A 13047-nucleotide genomic window follows, 5' to 3' on the forward strand; every position below is an offset into this window, starting at 1 on the left:
AAATAAAAAAAAAAAACATTGTTCGAGTGTACTGGATTACCATCTCGTTTACGCGAAATACACAGTACTTCTGCGCGTAGAATTAATTTACGTAGAATTCGAAAGGAAGTGAACTATGTACAAAACGTTCTTCATTAACTGTTAAGCTTACTTTTGAAATGAGATTGCTAAATTGCGATGTACTTTGAAAATTTTGTGGTCATTTTATCCTGAAAAAATAATTTGTGCTTATGTACAAAGCAAGAAATTGGTAAGTGATCTTGAGGGGTAGAGAAAACAAGAATAAAAACACAGGATCAGAAGGATTTCGCTTCATATTTAAAATATTAGTAATTTAAATTAAGTATTTTTTAAATTTCGCAATGATTATAGGGGTACGTATCCATTGGTTAATATGCCCAACCGGATACACAGTATGAAGCACTTCATATATACCGAAGATTTCTTCATTATAATTTTCATAATCCACTCTCATTTTTCATTCGGTTAAATATCTTTCCCAAAAATATTTCGTTTTGCCGTTGTACTTGTAGAACCGGAGTCACGATTAAAAAAAAAAAAAAAATTGTAATTTTCATGAGCTAATAAGGATTGATTATACGTCACTATGTAGTTAAAGCTTGAAATGATTTCTGTCAATATCGTTACCAATGATATTTTAGTATAAAAGAAATTCCCGATGCACTACAGAAAACACTCATATTATGAAATAAATTATATGTATCGCAGGAACAAAAATAGCTCTATTTATATCCATAGAAAATCATTAATTTAATATGAAAATTGATCTGAGAAGAATCGAGTTTACTTTCAAAATTTGATGTATTGTTAATTTGAGAGAATTCCAAAAGGGTTACTTCATCGTTAATCGTAAGGGAAAGTGCCCATATACCGTCCCCTGCAAGCAAAATCGTTAATTCTGAAAATTTGTTTAGGAGTTAAAAATAATTTAAAAACTGATTCAAGTAACTTAACTCATTACCTAATAGTACTGCAAATGTGATTGTACTAAATTTTTTTTCTATTAAAAAAAATATATAAATCCAAACAAATTTTGGATTTTCATCAAAAGGTGTCCCAATTCCGCCTTTTCCAGTTAAGTATGATAAGTCATCATACGTCAATCAAATTGAATCTAAGTAGTCAGGAATACACACACAAGAATATACACGAGTTTCCCTCTGAAAGTCAGAGGGGACAGATTTAGGAATTCAGCTATAGCAAAAATTATGACTACTCCTGATTAAAAGACTACAACTACACGACTATGACGAATATGCAACGCACTATTCAATTAGTGATCATATCAATCGCTAACTGATAAAATCCGTATAAGGCGTAAATATAACTGTTCAAAGTTAGTTTGGCATTGTAACATCGTTATAACAAAAACTGTTTTTGAATAGTAAAAGCGTAAATGAAGAGAGAGCAAAGCTACTGGAAATAGTCAACTGAATGGTTCTGAAGCGATTCCTGGAACTTTCGCAAGATAGCAGCAGCTCTGTACATGCAAATTAGAGAGCGGGACGAATTTATGACAGGAGACGGACATCGGGCACTTTCCCTTATCAACTAGATCGTTTGGTAGGGGTATGTATGATAAAACTTGAGTCTCTTCGGACCACATACGTATGCATGATCAGAATATTTCAGAATCTGGAATAAATGCCCAAAATTTCTGATGGATTAAATTTTTTCACCACAAGCAAAACAAATACCGAAATACACATATGAAAGCGATCAATTTAGATGAAATTTCTAGATACAATCGAAAAACTTTTTCTAAACAAATATAAAACAAAAACTTACGGAAAATTTGTTGATCCCGCAATAATACTGACAGTGTAGAACGTTCAAATAATTCGGATATTATAATAAGTGGTTTCACAATGAGTTAAGTTTGTTTTCTTATCCACTCGCGCATCTTAGACGTCACGTTGACGCTTAGCCGGCAATGCGTATGACCTTGTTGAAGACATTGACAAGCAAGAGGAAGGGAGACACACAAAACATCGTCCTATTTGTTCATATAGCCTATTTACGTATACGACTAATACATACCCATAGGGAAAGGTAAAATCCATAACGTCATAAAGAACACTATTTGGATTTGGACGAATTGGAAATTTGATTTGAGAAAAAGTGGACAGTGTGTTCAAACAGAGGGATAAAAATGAAATTGCATCTGAAAAATTCCCAAAAAATTATGGATCTCGCATTTAATCGTTTTACCCGTTTTCTAACTTGATGCTTATACTGGTGACACGCTCCGAACAGCAAATAGCAATAACTGTTTTACTCTTCACGAGTTAACGATTCTAAATTTTCCTTGAGATTGGACACAGATTAGAAAATTTGTACGTGATGTGCAATCTGTTTCGTTCGTCGAATTACTTGCTCACTTAATATATATAGGTCTGAATTGCAGTTTTTATGTTTCACTACAAATTACGTATATCGTAACTCTTCCCCACTACCTATAAAATTACGAAATGGTGAATGAAATTCAATGGTGAATGATATTTCGCAAAATTACATTACTATCTGCTAGTTACAATTAGTTTAAATTTGATATGATAAAAAAAAAACAGGGTTAAATGCGGAAACACCGTTTTACCCGCATTAACGCTGTTCTTTCCCAAAAATTTCTCCGTTTTTCGAATTCAAATATCTCTGTGAATATTACTCTTAGAAACATTGAGTTTTTTTGGTTGGCATCAGGATAGACAGCGCAACAACTTTCTATTTGGAGGGTACCGTATAAAAATTTAGACTATTTATTTAGACGAGCAATTTAATTAATAATATTTATAGCTAATAATCAACCTGTTGGATGGATTTTGAAAATCCCTTCAGATCACAAAATGGATGCATGTCAGATGTAGAGTTGGTATGTAATTACCTTTGATGGGCTTTTGCCACCTTTGGAAGCACGAAATATAGGCCTGGTACAATTATTTCATAACTAAAAGATATTTTGATCAAGTTCCCCACAAAAAAAAAAAAAAAATCTGGTGAATATTGTCATTTTTTCTCCTAATTACTAACTGATGTTGAACTCTGAATATTTTCAAATTTACCAGAGTACCAAGTTTGAGTTTTCAAAAGAAAATTGACAAATATCAATTTATGTTAATCAATACAGATCAGTATCTTCTATCGCTCATAATCTTTAGTTTAAATACTAGTTCAACACGCTATTGGAATCTAACCCAAAATAATTTTTTTTCCGGGGAATTTTCTGCTTTTCACAGCTGGTTCGCGTAAAGCGGCGACACACTATGCAAATGAACGGAGCGTTTTCCCATTTGGATTAGTCTGATCGCCACCGATTGCCGGAATCGGAAACACCAAGAAATTTTTCGCGTTAGTCGTTCGAAATCTGAAAACTAAAAAAGTTTAAATTCAGGTTTTTAACCAATCGGAGACGACGCGGATTTCCAGAATCTGAAACACACGTGCACTATGTTCATACCCTTATTTTGCAAAATCTGAAGAAAGCCCACTTCATTCAGAGAAAGATATGACATTTTGAAAAGGTTCAGTGATTTCTGCTGGGCCACTTGGAAGGTAGCGATCAAAATGAAAAAATCCTTATCAGAAAAGTCAAATTTTCTAGAAAATGTCACGTAATTAACAAAATAATTATTGAAGGAAAATAAAATACTTACGCCTGTGAAGGGTTTTCGATTGTATTTTTCACTCGGCGGTATTAAAGAGAACGCACGACCAATGTTCAAAATGAATCGAAAGATTCCTTCTATTCTTGATGCAATCGTTTTTAAAAACCCTATATATTTTAAAGAAGGAAAAATTAATTATATGCAATAATATATCAAATTTTTAAAAATCAAAATAACATAAATCTGTATTACTCGCATCGAATTTTGGTCATCAAAAAATAAAATTATTCTGTTGTCACTTTTCTGGCACCAGTGAAATGACAAAAAGTATTTTAAAATGTTAGATCAAAATTAAATGGAATTTTGAAACAGCAAGAAAATTGTGCAGTAGCCAGAAACCCTGCTTAAACAAAGATTGATTAATTGAAGAAATGTGTGAAAATCATTTAGTAATTTAGTACCATATTAGCCTTCCTACATATACGATCCATCTGATGCCCAGGAGAATGTTATTTAAACGCAAAGTGAAAAGATGGATATTGAGGTATCTCTCTCGGGTATCCTTCCACTTTTGAAACACGTGTTTTTCTTGACGTAAATTTATGCAAAGTGACTAGTGAAAATAAACGAGTGAAACTAATAAAAAGAGGAATATATATTGCCCTGATAAAACCGATTAAGGTCACACGCAATAGATGTTCTTGAGATAATGTATACGGATATGACTTGATTTCCTTGGTCTCTCTCGTTTCATCATCTTATTTTGTTCCTACGTGGGACCAATTTCAGATTTGATGCGATTACACGTGACCTTTGAAAGTCAATTTTCTCATAAAGAATTTATTACGTCGGGGTGATATTTATTATATAGAGAAGCCAAACCACAATTGCGAAAAGTCATCGTAGTTTGGATTTTTCAAGGGAAAATATAAAATAAACAACAAATATATAAAATGATCATTATTCTTTCTTTCAAATAAAATCAGTGAAAAAACAAGAAAAAGCATTTTTCCTTGATCTTGAAGGGTAATGAAAGAAAACTGCTGAAAGGAAAAACGATTGTATTTTGATAACCTTGGCTGTGTGACGGACGTATATATAGGCTACTGTATATACGACGTTGGTCTTATCAAGAGCAAGAAAACCATGGCTTGCTTCTGTGTTGTTTTCATTCATTTATTTTTTTTTTCTTTTCCCGAGTCCTCTCCGTGTTTGTGACGTTTCGGTTTATCTTGGGTGAAAATAATTATGTCCAAACATCCCGATGCAAAATATCATGGTGCAATTGCTGTTCGAAACTTAATTATAGGTTTTATTCTAATTCTGTATTGGAAACTATATTGTATAAATCATTTTTATAATTTTTTACACCATCTTCAGTGGACATTAAGATGTATAGATTGCAAGGCGAGTAAATTTGTAAGGGGAAATTTCGTTATTATTATATTTAGTTCAGCAAATGATTCATAACCTTGATGGAATAGGAAATTTTGATAAGTATGAGACTTGTATATGGTGGATATATAATTTACTTTTCTAGCAGTTTAACATTCTAAATCTCTCAAACTGAATCAGTATGTACGATTGAATCGTTTAAGATTCACGAGGTTTATTGCGAGTAGCAGTTTTTAGAAAATATTCGCTATACAGGGTGTCCTGTAAGTGCTAATGCGGCTTTTATCTCATCAACCGTCCGTCGTAGAGGTATAGTTTCAATTAAAAAAAATGCTAATGTTGAAAAGGCGTTCAAAAATTACCCTGTACCGGTTTTGAGAGTGAAAATACAGTGTGTAACAAAATAAAAAATGTAAATTTTTATATGGTTCCCAGTTTTCTAACTTCCAATAAGAAAGTTGTTGCTCTGTCTCTCCTGAGGCCAACAAAAAAAATTCAAAGTTTCTAAGTGCAATATTGAGGTATTCGAAGTCGAAAAACGAAGAAAAGTTGGGAAAGGACAGCATAATTGAGGGAAAGGAGCATTGTGTGTGTATGTCCGTTAGTTTTTGCTGTTCTTTCATAACTTTTGAAAAACTGGAATTTTTTCTGTTGGCCTCAGGAGATATAGGGCAACAACTTTCTAATTGGAAATCAGAGGTCAAGGTACCGTATAAAAATTTGGATTTTTTTTTTTTAATTTTGTGAGACTGTATTTTCGCTCTCAAAACTGGTAAAGTGTCATTTTAGAACGTATTTTTCGAATTGGAATCATACCTATACGACGGTCGGTTGGTGAGATAAAGGCCGCATTAGCACTTACAGTGCACCCTGTATAACGTTAGGGTTTCTTTAACATCGAAAAAAGCTAATCTAAAGCTAAATTAAAAACGGTAAGACAGTTCGTCGATGTTCATTCCGAAAACTCAGAAAAATAACCAATTAAAAATAATAAATTTCATTTGTCAAAATTTGTAGAATTAGAATTTCGATTTTTATGGTATTGTTATGAAATTCATAATTTGTAGATTATATTGTGGGCCTGTATATCGTTAGCTTGTCTGTATATTCTCGATAGAAATCAAAATCTTTTGAAATCAAAAGCAGTTTCGCTCAATCAGCAAACAATGATCCACCTTAAGGTTCGAATTAATTTAGAAAATGTTGTGGAAGAAACTCTTAGAGAAAATCAAACAAAATAGCTTTCGTGACTTCAACAATAGTTTTCACAATAGTTATTTGGAAAAAATTTGCTCTTATATAAAATGCATATTTTATCATTTGATCACTTTTGTCGCACCACGGTCATTTTCTGCACACAAAGGCTGATTAGACAGGGACCTACGATTTATTGCCGATATTGAACTTCAGCGGTCGACTTTTTGCTTTTGTTTTCATACTCACCGAAAGGTTAGTGCGCTAACCCCTCAGCCTGGCACTCCCTGTGGTAGCAATCTTTTCGGCGGTCATATTTTTTGATATATATATATATAGTACCGGATATAAACTGAAGAGCCAAAAAAACTGGTACAGGCATGCGTATGCAAATAAAGAGATATGCGGTCGGCAACGCCTATATAACACAAAAAATGTCTGGCATAGTTGTTAGATCGGTTACTGTTGCTACAATGGCAGGTTATCGAGATTTAAGTGAGTTTGAACGTGGTGTTATAGTCGGCGCACGAGAGATGGGACATAGCATCTCCGAGGTAGCGATGAAATTTGGATTTTCACGTACGACCATTTCACGAGTGTACCGTGAATATCGGGAATCCGGTAAAAAATTAAATCTACGACATCGCTGCGGCCGGAAAAAGATCATGCAAGAACGGGACTGACGAGAATCATTAAACGTGACAGACGTGCAACCCTTCCGCAAATTGCTGCAGATTTCAATGCTGGGCCATCAACAAGTGTCAGTGTGCGAACCATTCAACGAAACATCATCGATATGGGCTTTCGGAGCCGAAGGCCCACTCGTGTACCCTTAATGACTGCACGACACAAAGCTTTACGCCTCGCCTGGGCCCGACAACACCGACAGTGGACTGTTGAGCACTAGAAACATGTTGCCTGGTCTGACGAGTCTCGGTTCCAATTGCTTCGAGCTGATGGACGTGTACGGGTATGGAGACAACCTCATGAATCCATGGACCCTACATGTCAACAGGGGACTGTTGAAGCTGGTGGAGGCTCTGTGATGGTATGGGGCGTGTGTAGTTGGCGTGATATGGGACCCCTGATACGTCTAGATACGACTCTGACAGGTGACAGGTACGTAAGCATCCTGTCTGATCACCTGCACCCATTCATGTCCATTGTGCATTCTGATGGACTTGGACAATTTCAGCAGGACAATGCGACACCCCACACGTCCAGAATTGCTACAAAGTGGCTTCAAGAACACTCTTCTGACTTTAGACACTTTCGCTGGCCATCAAAATCCCCAGACATGAACATTATTGAACATATTTGGGATGCCTTGCAACGTGCTGTTCAGAAGAGATCTCCACCCCCTCTTACTCCAACGGATTTATGGACAGCCCTGCAGGATTCATGGTGTCAATTACCTCCGGCACTACTTCAGACATTAGTCGAGTCCATGCCATGTCGTGTTGCGGCACTTCTGAGGGCTCGCGAGGGCCCTACACGATATTAGGCAGGTGTTTTGGCTCTTCAGTGTACCAGCTAGCAAATAATGAATTGCTATTTAAAAAAGGGTTGAATAAAAAATATCATCGCTGTTCGTTGTCTATCTCGATAGGAATATCTGGGTATTCAATTGCTACCATCCAATACTGTCACCATCTCTGAATCCTCTCATATTTATATTTATATAGCCGTATAGTTACACATCGATGAGATTGTCGTTCATTCAAGCAACAATAGCACAGTGCTGTATTTTTATGGTGTCCAGATGGACTATAACCATAAGAAAAAAAACACAGAATAAAAAGCGTCTGGCCAGCCGAAATTTTAATAGAAGGATTTGTTCATGGACCAATTGAAAACCGCCTCAAAGTACAGCAGTAACAAAAGCTAGTGGCCAACAAATGGTTGTATTCGAAGGTATGAGCAATTTTTCTGTAGAGAACTGAAAAGTACCCTATTAGCTCAGGGTGAGAAATCTGGTGGAATGGTAAAACTGGGAATTCAGCGATTGTAATAGTTTTTCTTTTTTTTTGGATTTTTCTCTCCCCTGCCATATAAATTTTTCATTAATGAAAACTTTCTTCCCAATATCCTTAGGAAGACGGATATACAGTATATAAATTGTAAATTTAATCCCAATGATAATTTTTTACTACTGCACTTAAGAAGAACGGGTAAGACTTTTTTGTTCTTCCCCCCCCCCCCCAAATCTCATTATTCACCTAGTAAAGTACAAATGTTAGAGATGTTTTGTTTCATGAAAATAGGAGTTTATGTAGAAAAACATTTCGAATACGAAATTTAAAGAACCAAACATTCAGGATGTACGCTGGGAGGGGCACGGTGGTCTCGTGCTCCACCCCTCCCAAGACGATCAAAAATTAAAAATAAAATTAAATAATTTTTGTAGAAAAATTAAAATATCGAATATCGAAAGAAAATACTTTCATATATGCTGTTTACATCAATTTCTGTTTATTTTAATTATTTTTAAAGGTAGGGAACTAAAAATTTCTCTGGCAGAGATTCCTTGTGTCCCCTCCAAAGGTCGATTCTGCGTATACCCCTGGATGCAGGCTACGTTGCAGCCCTGGTATTACTTCTGTTAATTTATATTAATTTAACAAAAACAACAATAAAAAATTAGAAAAATGTTCAAAGTTATCGAATTTTGCGATTTGTCAGAAATGTGTGTCTTTTCAATATGATTAGAGTCAAAACTAAGTGGAAACAGACTGACCACTGTTGTCAAACTAGTTAAAATGCAATTCACTCGCAATAGATCCAAACTATCAACGCGCGTTCCTAAAATAACGAAAAAATGAGTATAATAAATTGCGTTTTTTCTGAACAATGCCCCCCCCCCCTTCTCATGTTCGCCACTCGAAAAGTTTGTAATTCGGAGAGCATGGCCCCCTACAAGGGTGGGGCTCACAGGGCTCCAACCCCGGCAACCGGGACGATTCTCATCATTTTTTTTCACGCTATAAATTCACTATAGACAGGCCCGTGAAAAGTCTGGCATGGGGTCCTGCCAAAGATCACAGGCTAGGTACCCTGCTCTAGGATGTGAAGGCCACGGTTGGAGAGCGCCTACACTGTACATAACATTTCTTGGAGGGCCACAAAATGTTTTGCGCCGGGCCCTGTCTAGTATCAACGGTTCGCCAGTAAAATGTGGCCTAGGGACTTTCCTTACTACCCTACTTTCCTTACAAAAGTAACGGGACTATACTATCAATTTTTTAAATGTGCATTTAGTTAAATCATTTTATTTTAATTCCTTAAATTTGATACAACATAATTTTTTTTGGGGCATAACAAATTTTTCTTTTTACATACACAAATGAAAATTTCGTATTGCTATGAAAAACAAAAATGTTATTTTTTTAGATGAATTCGTTTAAAAAAGTATCGCGCATATCGATAAATGTGTCAATCGCTCATAAATATTGTAGTAAATATGTCCGGTGAAAATCAAACGGAAAGAAAACAACATTGCATTGTGGTGAAGTTTTCAATGAGATAACCTTGAATGTTCACTGTGTATCGTATTAATCAATTTGATAAAAAAAATGGAGGTCATTGTTAATAATGTAAATTTCAGTCAGTGAAGAAATGTTTCACTTTCTCTTCTTAGTTCCAAAAAAATAGAATTTTGTTTCCCAATCACGTAAAAGTTTTAGATACAAACAAAACCTGGGTAAAAAATACAATTCAAAGCCATTAACCTCCCTTTTTATTTTTATTATGGACATCTAATGAAAACTAAATAGTATATTGGGTTGTTTCATAACCATTTGCCGGTTTCGGCAAGGTTGATTTTTGAAGTCATTAACCTAAGATACCTCGTAGCAGGAATTACCAAAGGTTTTGCAAAATGAATTATTGTTTTAGTGTTATAGAATTATTTATCCACGTGTTTTTTAAAAAGGCAGAGTCAGATCAGAGACATTGGAGCAAACTTCGAAAGCAATGTGTCGGAAACGTTTGTCAATGTCAATAAAGCATGGTGATACAGCCAGTGGCAAATCGTGATGAATTGCACACAAAAGCAAATTATTATATTTATACATATAAACAGTGATACCTCGGACCTCGGCTAACGAACGACTCGGTTACGAATTTTTCGGCTAACGAAGATTTTTTTCGTAATTTTTCTGCCTTGGCTAAAAAATGTGGATTCGACTAACGAGCATTTTCTCTGATAATGGATGCACGTGCTAATATAAAACAGCAGCGTCATGAACTAAATTTTCGTGACAATCATCACACATCAGAATTACTGTTACTCGAGTCCGATTAACTCTTGTCTACCTCGGAATGTTTTTCCAGTTGTACCAACACTTAACTTTCTTTTTCTTTAACTTTTTCTTTCAGTTTAAGATTCTGGGCATCAAAATGACAACAAAGAAGTCTAAACATTCTAGGAGATTACCTTTTCCATCTGCATAAATATGAGACACAGAAATGAGCTGACCAAATCACAAATGAATGAAGATGTCTACTAACTCAACTGGGTTGTGTCACTACCTCCTATATACATAGTAGTGGCATATAGGCTATACTGTATATAGGAGGTAGTGGTTGTGTCGACACCGACTTCAGCAGACTAAAGCTGATGTTGATTGTGTGCATTGGTGTAAAATAAAAAGATCTTCAGTGTACTCCCCCCCCCCCCCCCATAATCCTGTAGATTCTCATTTATCCGATATTGAAGCTGTTCAGCCTTTAGACTTTAATTCAGTTAAGCCTCTAATCAGTTTTTGTGTTTTTTATAGCGTTCTTTGGTGTTTCAGATAATTCGTGTTTAATTTTGGGCAGAACCTGGAGCTAATCAAACGATTTTCCATAGAAACCTATGGGAAATCACTTTTTCGGCTTACGAAGATTTCGACTAACGAACATAATTCCGAAACGAATCATTTTCGTTAGCCGAAGTATTTCTGTATTATATTATAATGCACATTCCTGTAGTTTTTGAAAAAGGAATTGTGTTAAATTGATTACCAATTATTACTGTTTATTTTGGTACACTTGGATGATGCCATGAATCTTGTAAGTTACTCTTTATGACCCATGGAAAGATCATCCCTTTGGGTCAAATGGTGTTTGCTTTTGTGATTGTCTTTTTATCCTGTTTGGTTTTGTGTTGTTTTGTCTTGTCTTGTCTTGTCTAAATAATAATAAATAAATAAATTACACTGCATACTTTTTAAGAATTCATAGAAGGAAAAAAAATATATTTTATATAGGTGAAGTATTATAATAGAACGTGACTTTATATAATTTTAGAAGTCACGCTAAACATTCTCAAAAAATATAAATAATTGACGCAATACAGTCGACGCTCGATTTCCCGAATCCCCAATATACGAACTGCGGATTTTTACGAACTATTCTTCTGGTCCCAAACACAATATGCTATTCCTTTGAACGTATTACCCATTTATGAACTTTTGATTTTACATATTAGATTTTACATCCGAACGAATTCGTAAAAACGAGCATCGACTGTAGTAGAATAAAACGCATATAAGAACGCAGTGTAAAAAAGATCAACTATATTCATGTAAGACATAGAACTGACTGAGATGATGAAGTAATTAGAAGAAGACTTAGTATTGATGAAACTTTCTGATAACAATCAATCTTGTGTTGTCGAGAAGAATTAGAGAAATAGAGATTGTGTGCAATTTCATCATCGACCAATTTGATTCGATTTTCGGAGAAAGTGCGTAGTAGTAGGGGTAACAGGAGCGAAAATACATTACACACGAAAGTGTAGTTGCAATGTATCATTTATCTCGAAGAATGGGACAGGTAATCGAAAGCTGAACGGAAAACGAGTACGTAGCCGAATGAATCTTTTTCCTCAAGGGCATATCGATTATAAAGGGAGATTTCTTTTTTTTTTTGTTTCTCTCTTTCATGTTTGCATTGCTGTCAGACACAGATATGTTATGTGTGCTGTAGTATACGGACCATATGACAGAGGTAATAACAATCAAGACGGGATCGTCCCGCTGGTTGCACTTCCTGCTTAGTTAGCTGCGGGCCTCTTTTGACCTATATGTATTTAGATGCATCTTCTTCCGCAATGTAGATGCTTCTGTTTGTTTTTAATGTCAGCTTTCAGTTTCATTCATATAGGGTTCGCCCGAATAATTACCATTCGGGGTTAACAGAAAAATGAACTTCCTGAATAGTGAAAACCTTAATTGCTCGATTTTTGCTTTTCTTTTTTCGCTGTTCCGGTGGTCAGTTGCTATGGTCAAAACCCTGACGGGTGGAAACATTAAAAGAATTTATGCCATGTTGATTTCACAAATAGGTTATGGCCGATATTAATTATAAGGTGCGCGTGCAAGAACTCATTCCGATCTTAATGATCGAATTGCTTGCGAGTAAAAGAGGAAAAGAATCACAAACGATACCGAACAAACTTTTCCGGTGGCGAATTGTAATTTAGGTTTTTATATCACTATTAATGTAAAAATCTCAGAGTTTGTTGGAGATGCCGGACAATCTTGAGAAATAGGAAGCATGCTCATATTAAGCTCTTATCCTGATGTACATAATTTATATTATATATATATATATATGTGTTTGAATTTTCGCTGAATTTTTTCTAACACGAATTCAGAACTATTTGGCATCAGTCATGAATAATAGAACATTATATTCTCATCCTGTTCATGCTAAAACAATTGACGTATCAAGAATGAAAGGGATAAACTTCCAACAGTGATATGCGTTGAGAAAATTTAATTCGAAGTGAAAAATTGCATCGGTGGTGAAGCGGACACAATAAAAAAGTAAAACTTACGGATAACCT

At 35.1% G+C, this 13047-nt stretch overlaps 1 protein-coding gene across 3 annotated transcripts in view; it reads right to left on the minus strand.

Annotated features, from left to right (window-relative positions):
- Positions 1-13047, minus strand: part of LOC149080061 (adiponectin receptor protein-like) — a 90138-nt gene that overhangs the window by 65746 nt on the left and 11345 nt on the right. Inside the window, exons 1-2 of one of the 3 annotated variants that reach the window (XM_089239006.1) lie at positions 4085-4200; positions 3672-3790 (exon numbers count right to left, since the gene is read on the minus strand). The gene's annotated coding sequence lies outside the window, so the exon portion shown is untranslated. Of the gene's footprint in view, positions 1-1809; positions 2076-3671; positions 3791-4084; positions 4201-13047 lie in introns of those variants that run through there. The other 2 variants (XM_089239004.1, XM_089239007.1) reach the window with 2 other exon arrangements.

Source organism: Pholcus phalangioides, unplaced genomic scaffold (assembly GCF_987345545.1).
Source record: "Pholcus phalangioides strain wild (caught in Gottingen) unplaced genomic scaffold, Ppha-v1.0 ptg000011l_1, whole genome shotgun sequence".
In the NCBI taxonomy this organism is placed as follows: Eukaryota; Metazoa; Arthropoda; class Arachnida; order Araneae; family Pholcidae; genus Pholcus; species Pholcus phalangioides.